Raw genomic sequence first — 10,857 nt, 5'->3', positions numbered from 1 at the left:
ATTCTCCTACATTAATTTCACATTTCCACAAACTTAAGTGTTTCCTTTCAAATGGTATAAATAATATGCATATCCTTGCTTCAGGTCCTGAGCTACAGGTGTAAGGTTCTGTATTTATTTTCTTAGTTCACCTTGTGTTCTTGAATATAGCCCTGTTTCTTTGTGTTCTTGAACGTAGCCCTGTCTTTCATTTTTGTTCATTGATTTCACCTGTGTTAGTTACTCACCTGGTCTCATCAGCTCCTTATTTAGTTCAGTTCTTTCTGTTTGTGCCTTGTGAGGTATTGTTCGTTTTGACTCTACTAAGCCTTTTCCTAGCTCGTTTGTGAGAACCAGTTTTAGCCTTCAGTCCTAGTTTTGTTTCACCTGCCTGTTTGCCTACCTGTGTATGACCATTGCCTGGCTGTGACCACGATTCCTGCCTTCTGCGAAGGCGTAATAAACACCTGCCGCGCTCTGCGCGTGAATCTACACCTTTTTCTCCCTGAGTATTCATTACAACAGGCAGTTAGATTTGGGTATGTAATTTTAGGTGAAGATTGGAAAAAGGGGTCCGATCCTTAAGAGGTTAACATACAATGAGTAATGGTGCCGTAAATGTGCTATTTTGTGTGTTTTTTCGCATTGTTTATAACTTATTTTGTACATAATGTTGCTGCTACCATCTCTTATGACCGAAAAGAGCTTCTGGATATCAGAACAGCGATTACTCACCTAGAACTGGATGAAGATTGTTTCTTTAATGAGTCCGATGCGAAGGATATACTGCTTCTCCGAGACCAGGCCCAAATCCCCGTGATTCGCATGAAGAAAAGACGGAAATACAGGGGACGGAGATCGGGGTGCCTTGTGAGAATTCATTGGCGGGTGGGTAGCCCGTCTCTACCATTCGTTCTATTGGCCTAGGTGCAATCACTGGAGAATAAACTGGATGATCTCCGTTCGAGACTCTCCTACCGACGGGACATTCAAAACTGTAATATCTTATGTTTTACCAAGTTGTGGCTGAACGACGACACGTATAATATACAGCCGTGCATCGGCAGGACAGAACAGCTAAGTCTGGTAAGACGAGGGGTGGGGGTGTGTGTCTATTTGTCAATAACAGCTTGTGCACGATGTCTAATATTAAGGAAGTCTTGAGGTATTGCTCGCCTGAGGTAGAGTACCTCATGATAAGCTGTAGACCCCACTATCTACCAAGAGAGTTTTCATCTATATTTTTAGTAGCCGTCTATTTACCACCACAAACCAATGCTGGCACTAAGACGGCACTACACGAGCTATATAAGGCCATAAGCAAACAAGAAAATGCTCATCCAGAAGCAGCGTTCCTAGTGGCCGGGGACTTTAATGCAGGCAAATTTACATCAGTTTTACCTAATTTCTACCAGCATGTCACATGTGCAACCAGAGGAAAAAAAACTCTAGACCACCTTTACTCCACACACAGAGATGCATACCAAGCTCTCCCTCGCCCTCCATTTGGCATATCTGACCATAATTATATCCTCCTGATTCCTGCTTACAAGCAAAAACGAAAGCAGGAAGTACCAGTGACTCGCTCAATACAGAAGTGGTCAGATGACGCGGATGCTACGCTACAGGACTTTTGCTAGCACAGACTGGAATATTTTCCGAGATTCATCCAATGACATCCAGAAGTATACCACGTCGGTCACCGGCTTCATCAATAAGTGCATCGACAACGTCGTCCCCACAGTGACCGTACGCACATTTCCCAACCAGAAGCCATGGATTACAGACAACATCCGCACCGAGCTAAAAGCTAGAGCTGCCGCTTTCAAGGAGCGGGACACTAATCCGGACGCTTATAAGAAATCCCGCTATGCCCTCAGACAAACCATCAAACAGGCAAAGCGTAAATACAAGACTAAGATTCAAACCTACTACACTGGCTCTGATGCTCGTCGGATGTGTCAGGGCTTGCAAACTATTACGGACTACAAAGGGAAACCCAGCCGAGAGCTGCCCAGTGACACAAGCCTACCAGATGAGCTAAATGCCTTTTATGCTCGCTTCGAGGCAAGCAACACTGAAGCATGCATGAGAGCACCAGCTGTTCCAGACGACTGTGTGATCACGCTCTCTGTAGCCGATGTGAGCAAGACCTTTAAACAGGTCAACATTCACAAGGCCGCGGTGCCAGACGGATTACCAGGACGTGTACTCAGAGCATGCGCGACCCAACTGGCAAGTGTCTTCACTGACATTTTCAACCTCTCCCTGACTGAGTCTGTAATACCTACATGTTTCAAGCAGACCACCGTAGTCCCTGTGCCCAAGAAAGCGAAGGTAACCTGCCTAAATGACTATGTCGGTAGCCATGAAGTGCTTTGAAAGGCTGGTCATGGCTCACATCAACACCATCATCCCGGAAACCCTAGTTGGTAAGGGTAGGCAACAACACATTTGCCACACTGATCCTCAACACGGGAGCCCCTCAGGGATGCGTGCTTAGTCCCCTCCTGTACTCCCTGTTCACCCACGATTGCGTGGCCAAGCACGACTCCAACACCATCATTAAGTTTGCTGACAACGATGAGACAGCCTATAGGGAGGAGGTCAGAGACTTGGCAGTGTGGTGCCAGGACAACAACCTCTCTCTCAACGTGAGCAAGACAAAGGAGCTGATCGTGGACTACAGGAAAAGGAGGGCCGAACACGCACCCATTCACATCGACAGGGCTGTAGTGGAGCGGGTCGAGAGTTTCAAGTTCCTTGGTGTCCACATCACCAACAAACTATCATGGTCCAAGCCAGTCATGAAGAGGGCAGGACAACACCTTTTCCCCCTCAGGAGACTGAAAAGATTTGGCATGGGTCCCCAGATCCTCAAAAAGTTCTACAGCTGCACCATCGAGAGCATCCTGACCAGTTGCATCACCGCCTGGTATGGCTACTGCTCGGCATCCGACCGTAAGGTGCTACAGAGGGTAGTGCATACGGCCCAATACATCACTGGGGCCAAGCTTCCTACCATCCAGGACCTATATACTAGGCGATGTCAGAGGAAGGCCCAAAAAATTGTCAAAGACCCAAGCCAAGTCTAGGTCCAAAAGGCTCCTTAACAGCTTCTACCCCCAAGATATAAGACTGCTGAACAATTAATCAAATGGCCACCCGGACTATTTACATTAGTAAATAATGCCCCCCCCCCCTGTTTATTATCTATGCATAGTCACTTTACCCCTACCTACATCTAACCAGTACCCCCGCACATTGACTCGGTACCGGTACCCCCTGTATATAGCCTCCTTATTGTTATTTTATTGTGTTACTTTTTATTTTATTTAGTACTTTAGTTTATTTCTTAAACAAATTATTACGTCTATTTCTTGAACTACATTGTTGGTGAAGGGCTTGTAAGTAAGCATTTCACGGTAAGGTTACACCTGTTGTATTCGGCACATGTGACAAATAAAATTTGATTTTAATCCAATCCTTGACTGGTTCCATGCACCGATGGATTAACAATTGTTCAGGAACAAATACATAATAATAGTAGGCCTTGTTCGAGAGCTACTGTATAATACATAATAATGAGTAGTTCTTATTGATGTAAGGTGATATGTAGATCAGTCAGTCGGCAGTCACCTGAAATGCTGGCTGCAATGTCGAACCAGTGCATAGTTAATCTGGCTCATTTGATGTTAATAATTCCTTCTGTCCATGTTTAAAAGGTGCACTATAAACACACACAATATTTACAAGGCAACTAAAACCAAGGCCAAGAAATAACGTTTTTCTATCTAGATATTTGCTATGTGTATTGGAGCGGAACAAGTTGAACTCCTTAGTGAAAACAACGCCATAAACACTAATAATGTGTTCGTAAAGTGCATATAATTAATAAAAACTGTTGATGGTGTCTTGGCTTTTCCAAAGTATGGAGGCAGTTTCAGAGATGAGCTTCCAAGTTTCTCTCTCTCTCTCGCTTCAAGTTTCTCTCTCTCTCTCTCTCTAGGATCTGCATGAGAAACGCCTTCAGACAGCATGTGTCTCAGGAATGGGTTCTTAACTTACATTTACAGTCATTTAGCAGACGCTCTTATCCAGAGCGACTTACAGGAGCAATTAGGGTTAAGTGCCTTGCTCAAGGGCACATCGACAGATTTTTCACCTAGTCGGCTCAGGGATTAGAACCAGCGACCTTTCGGTTACTGGCACAACGCTCTTACCCACTAAGCTACCTGCCGCCCTAATTTGCTTGAATTAGTTTGTTTGTTTATTACATACTGGATCTTCCAATAAAACAGAGAAAACAGAATAATGAGAGCAAAGGCAGAAACTGCAGGAGAGAGAGCGACAAAGAGAGACCGAGACAGAGGTAAGAGAGAAAGAGAGAGATGTGTGTTAGTGACATCATTGTTTTGGAGGATCCTAGACTGTAGGATCTGATAGACGGGACAATTCAGAAAACGGATAATCTGAGTGTTATCTTCTGTTTTCCCATGCCCCTTTTCTCCAAGTGATTCACCTCATTCCACCTTCTCCTCTCCACCCCCTAATTTCTCCCCCATCCTGTTACTTTTCTCATTCCTTCTCCCTGCTGCGCCTTCTCATATTCTACTCCCTGCTCCACAAGACTAGCCCTGGCTTAAGGCAGACATGTATTACCCTAGCCAAGACCACAACCCATAGAGCTCTCTCTCTCTCTCTCTCTGTCTCTCTCTGTCTCTCTCTCTCTCTCTCTCTCTCTCTCTCTCTCTCTCTCTCTCTCTCTCTCTCTCTCTCTCTCTCTCTCTCTCTCTCTCTCTCTCTCTCTCTCTCTCTCTCTCTCTCTCTCTCTCTCTCTCTCTCTCTCCCCTTCTCCTTTGTCTCCTACACCCTCAGCACAGAAGCCTCTCCCTAAATTACCCTGTACACATAAACCAAGCAGGCAGAAAACAGAAGAAGAAAGGGACTCCACCCTAGTCTAGACCTGTCATGCCAATAGAACCGCCTAAATAAGAGCGTTGACGTTAGAACATCCTTACTGCCACATCACCTTATGCAGCTGGCCAGGGTGTCCCAAAGTTATGCACAGTTACATAAAACTACACAGCACAAAAAGTTATGCACAGCACAAAAATAACTACATACACATCACACAAAATTACACATCAGCTCAGCTAGGGAGGCCCATGGTGCAGTCCTTCACCTGAGGGGGACAGTGGATTTACCTTTGGAGAGCAGGGAGGGGTGAGAAACGTGTGTCTCCTCTGAACATGCCTGCAGACAGGGACAGTTTATTCCTCCTTCTCCTCACCAGCAGTCTCCTCTCCTGAACATGGGAGACCTGTTAACTGGTTACAGATGTGTGCTGCTTGGAGCAGGTCTGACTGCAGCCAACACACACTCCTCCAGAGCACTGTCAGTGAGCTGAGCACAGTGGAAATATCAGCTTTCACACATGGAAATGTCAGGATACACACACACACACCTTTATACACACAGGGATATCAGCTAACTCTCCATATTACATGCACTGTCATGGACACTCATATTTATACATACAGTACATTCACATGCTTCCAGACTTTAAAATCCACATACAGGCATGCACGCACGCACGCACCCACACACGCATGCAGGCACTCACGCAGACACACCTGGAAACACACACACCCCTGACCCCTTACATACAAACCTAGAAATGCATAAACACAATCACACAAACACACACACAAAAACTTTGGCACTGGATTCAAAGGAAACACTTTCACCTTTGCATCACTGTAGTCGTATATCAATCAGATTATGAAAATAAAGCCTTGCACAACTCTTCTCCTCCCACATACAACTCATCAGTCATAAAGTAACACTATAAAGTTCAGAGTTTGGTCATTTATGACCACACCACTCTCCCTTGATGCAGATAAAAAAGCAAATTGTTCAGCCATGTTTCCAACATTTACCATGTTGCGCTCTATATATCAATAACGCATGCTAGAGATCCTTAACGTAAAGATTGTTGTCATCATCAATCATGAAGGAGTCAAGAACACAGAGACAGACAGAGCGCTCATCTCATCAACCATGTCCAGACTCCAAACCAGCTGGCTCGGACTCACTGACCGTAAGTGTCAGCGTTTTATCTCCCCCATAAAACCACCAGAACAGTGATTGATACAGAATGGAATGTAAATAAATGCAGGATAAGCAGAGAGAGGATTGGAGTCTGTTTACAGAAGGAGATTTGATTGAAATCATGGCTATAAAAACATTATAAAAAATTGGGCCTATTCAATCAAAAGTTTCCGGATGAGGCAAAACAGAATTCTTCCCATGTAAAAAGACAGCAATTTAATTTCCTAATGTCTCTTAGAAATATTTACTTGAATTTAAAAAGGGCCGTTAGCAGACTGTTTACTTCCTGTAGGGTCGTTGAACGAGATAATAAGCCATGAATGGCCATAGCACAGTACACACTACAGCCTCATATACAGTCCCTTGCAAAAGTATTCATCCCCCATGGCGTTTTTTCCTATTTTGTTGCATTACAACCTGTAATTTAAATGGATTTCTATTTGGATTTCATGTAATGGACATAAACAAAATAGTCCAAATTGGTGAAGAAAAATGAAAAAATAAACTTAACTTAAAAGTAGTGCGTGCATACGTATTCACCCCCTTTGCTATGAAGCCCCTAAATAAGATCTGGTGCAACCAATTTCCTTCAGAAGTCACATAATTAGTTAAATAAAGTCCACCTGTGTGCAATCTAAGTGTCACATGATCTGTCACATGATCTCAGTATATTTACACCTGTTCTGAAAGGCCCCAGAATCTGCAACACCACTAAGCAAGGGGCACCACCAAGCAAGCGGCACCGTGAAGACCAAGGAGCTCTCCAAACAGGTCAGGGGCAAAGTTGTGGAGAAGTACAGATCAGGGTTGGGTTATAATAAAATATCTGAAACTTTGAACATCCCACGGAGCACCATTAAATCCATTATTAAAAAATTGAAAGAATATGGTACCACAACAAACCTGCCAAGAGAGGGCCGCCCACCAAAGTTCACGGCCCAGGCAAGGCGGGCATTAATCAGAGAGGCATCAAAGAGACCAAAGATAACACTGAAGGAGCTGCAAAGCTCCACAGCGGAGATTGGAGTATCTGTCCATAGGACCCCTTTAAGCCGTACACTCCACAGAGTTGGGCTTTACTGAAGAGTGGCCAGAAAAAAGCCATTGCTTAAAGAAAAAAATAAGCAAACACTTTTGGTGTTCGCTAAAAGGCATGTGGGAGACTCCCCAAACATATGGAAGAAGATACCCTGGTCAGATGAGACTAAAATTGAGCTTTTTGGCCATCAAGGAAAACGCTATGTCTGGCGCAAACCCAACACCTCTCATCACCCCGAGAACACCATCCCCACAGTGAAGCATGGTGGTGGCAGCATCATGCTGAGGGGATGTTTTTCATCGGCAGGGACTGGGAAACTGGTCAGAATTGAAGGAATGATGGATGGCGCTAAATACAGAGAAATTATTGAGGGAAACCTGTTTCTGTCTTCCAGAGATTTGAGACTGGGGCGGAGGTTCACTTTCCAGCAGGACAATGACCATAAGCATACTGCTAAAGCAACACTTGAGTGGTTTAAGGGGAAACATTTAAATGTCTTGGAATGGCCTAGTCAAAGCACAGACCTCAATCCAATTGAGAATCTGTGGTATGACTTAAAGATTGCTGTACACCAGCGGAACCCATCCAACTTGAAGGAGCTGGAGCAGTTTTGCCTTGAAGAATGGGCAAAAATCCCAGTGGCTAGATGTGCCAAGCTTATAGAGGCATACCCCAAGATACTTGCAGCTGTAATTGCTGCAAAAGGTGGCTCTACAAAGTATTGACTTTGGGGGGGGGGGGGGGTGAATAATTATGCACGCTCAAGTTCTCTGTTTTTTTGTCTTATTTCTTGTTTGTTTCACCAAAAAAATATTTTGCATCTTCAAAGTGGTAGGCATGTTGTGTAAATCAAATGATACAAACCCCCCAAAAATCAATTTTAATTCCAGGTTGTAAGGCAACAAAATAGGAAAAATGCCAAGTGGGTGAATACTTTCGCAAGCCACTGTAATGGTCTGTGCAGGCATATCTATTTCACTTATGAGAGTGAGATTGAGATTGGATAGAGGTCCTACAGGGACTCCCCTGAAGGATTGTATACTGTGGGAAACCCCAGATACTGTATGTTTATTTAACCCCACAGTATGTTTCTGTAGTGTTGGTGTTAGCAGAGAGAGATCCCAGTAGGAGGTGAATGAAGGTTTGACAGGTCAGTATCAGGGCCAGTAGCCTGTGGAACCATAACAACAGAAAGGCTTTACAGCTGTGACAGTAAAGTTGTATTCTATTCAATACTCCAGGCTACAGAAAGATGGTTGATCTCTAAAACCTCTGTCCATTGCTCTCGCATCTTTCTGTCTTTCTCTCTCTCTCTCTCTGTTCGATATCAAGTTCCTTCCAGTCAAAATCAATAAGATGATGTGGAACATTAACCATGACTAATGGAGCTAGAGTTCCAATGGTTCTCCAGAGCACATACAATCATATACAATTGTAGAGACCTTTACTGTTATGTTACTGTAGCCTTAGCAGTATCCTGTATCCTATTGGTCACACTGAAATCCAAATGACATGAGGGTGCACTGCATTGCTCAGTGAACCTTTAAGAATAAAACATATACATTACTATCAGATATGGGGTAAATTACATAAGATTAGATACATCACTTATTCTTTAGTGGCATAAAAAGTGATTTGCATCTAAAAGCGTCTGTCACCATAATGACAAACACTTAGTTGACATTCTGATTCTCATTTTTGTTTTGAACTTATGTTTAAGTCAAAATGCTGTTTTTGAAAACCAGCGGAAGAGGACCTACTTATCATTTGAGACCTCCTTAATGTTTGACTGGAGAGGACTCAATCATTCTGTCCCCTCCTGCCTTTTCTGGGTGCAGTTGATGACAGCTGGGGCCATTGTAACTGTGTAAAGACTGCCACCTAGTGTCAGCTAAGAGGGAGATGCCTTAGAGAGGAAGTTACATTTACGTCATTTAGCAGACGCTCTTATCCAGAGCGACTTACAGGAGCAATTAGGGTTAAGTGCCTTGCTCAAGGGCACATCGACAGATTTTTCACCTAGTCGGCTCGGGGATTTAGAACCAGCGACCTTTCGGTTACTGGCACAACGCTCTTAACCACTAAGCTACCTGCCATCAAGGATCTCTCTGTACTTTGCTCTGTTAATCTTTCCCTCAATCCTGACTAGTCTCCCAGTCCCTCCTGCTGAAAAACATCCCCACAGCATGATGCTACTACCACCATGCTTCACGGTAGGGATGGTGCCAGGTTTCCTCCAGACGTGACGCTTGGCATTCAGGCCAAAGTTCAATCTTGGTTTCATCAGACCAGAGAATTTTGTTTCTCATGGTCTGAGAGTCCTTTAGGTGCCTTTTGGCAAACTCCAAGCGGGCTGTCATGTGACTTTTACTGAGGAGTGGCTTCCGTCTGGCCACTCTACCATAAAGGCCTGATTGGTGGAGTGCTGCAGAGATGGTTGTCCTTCTGGAAGGTTCTCCCATCTCCACAGAGGAACTCTGGAGCTCTGTCAGAGTGACCAATGGGTTCTTGGTCACCTCCCTGACCAAGGCCCTTCTCCACCGATTGCTCAGTTTGGCTGGGCGGCCAGCTCTAGGAAGAGTCTTGGTGGTTCCAAACTTCTTCCATTAAAGAATGATGGAGGCCACTGTGTTCTTGGGGACCTTCAATTCTGCAGAAGTTTTTCGGTACCCTTCCCAAGATCTGTGCCTCGACACTATCCAGCAGGTGGCAGAACAGTACCTTGTAGTTGTATGACTCGTTAGACAGTGAGTGACAGGGAGAGAGAAGACAGTTCTTTTTCCCTACCTTTCTGCCCAAGTGTACACTTTAGGGAGAAGGGCAGAGAATCGGACAGCAGCTTGTGTGTGAGGGTGTGTAAGACTGTGCTGTATCTTCAGAAGAGATATTGTGGGTATAAGCAGCAAGAGAGTATGTGGAGAATGTGTATGTGTCTTTACAGGTGTTGCTGTGTTTCTCTCAACCCTGTGTGTGTGAATGCTGGTGTGCCTGTGTGAAATTTTCGAGAATGATTCTGTGGTAGGAGATGTGATCGCCACATTTATAAACAGGAAACTGAGTCCGATCTCTCTCAGCCTAACTGACACCACACGCCTCACTTCCTGTTTATGTCGCTCTGGCAATGCCAGTCCTCAGAAAATTCAGTGTTTCTCCTAGGATTTTTTTCAGCAGCGGTGGCAAAGTTAGGGGGGAGGCTGTTTTAAACCTAGTTTCTTGCAATTCTACACATTTGTCACAGGTCTGAGAGAAAATTGCAGTTTCAAAGCAAATTTTCTGCAATTCTACACATTTTGCCATGGCTTATGCCTTGTTCTTATGTTATCTGAGTGACTCAAACATTATAACAAAATCAATGGGGGCCACATGCCATGAGATTTTTGGAATTTCAGATTCTCCATGACAGTCTAGTTTTTATTTTGATTGTTAGTTCTCAAAGATTATCTTCTTTAAAAATGTAAAATTTCTACCTACTTTATATCTGTTTTTAGTCGTTTAAGTTTACACTGAAAACGTTGCTAAATGCATATAGAGGAAACACTGGGAAAGGTCCCTCAACATGGAAATAGATTAAGTAGAATGGACGTGGGTCTCAATCCCACATGCAATGCAATGTCAAGCTGTACTTTGTGTGTGTGTGTCTGTCTGTCTGTCTGTGTGTGTGTGTGTGTGTGTGTGTGTGTGTGTGTGTGTGTGTGTGTGTACGCGCACATGTGTGTTAACCATTG

The sequence above is a fragment of the Coregonus lavaretus genome, assembly GCF_964263955.1.
Source record: "Coregonus lavaretus genome assembly, chromosome: 31".
In the NCBI taxonomy this organism is placed as follows: Eukaryota; Metazoa; Chordata; class Actinopteri; order Salmoniformes; family Salmonidae; genus Coregonus; species Coregonus lavaretus.
Note: the sequence above shows the minus strand (reverse complement) of the source record.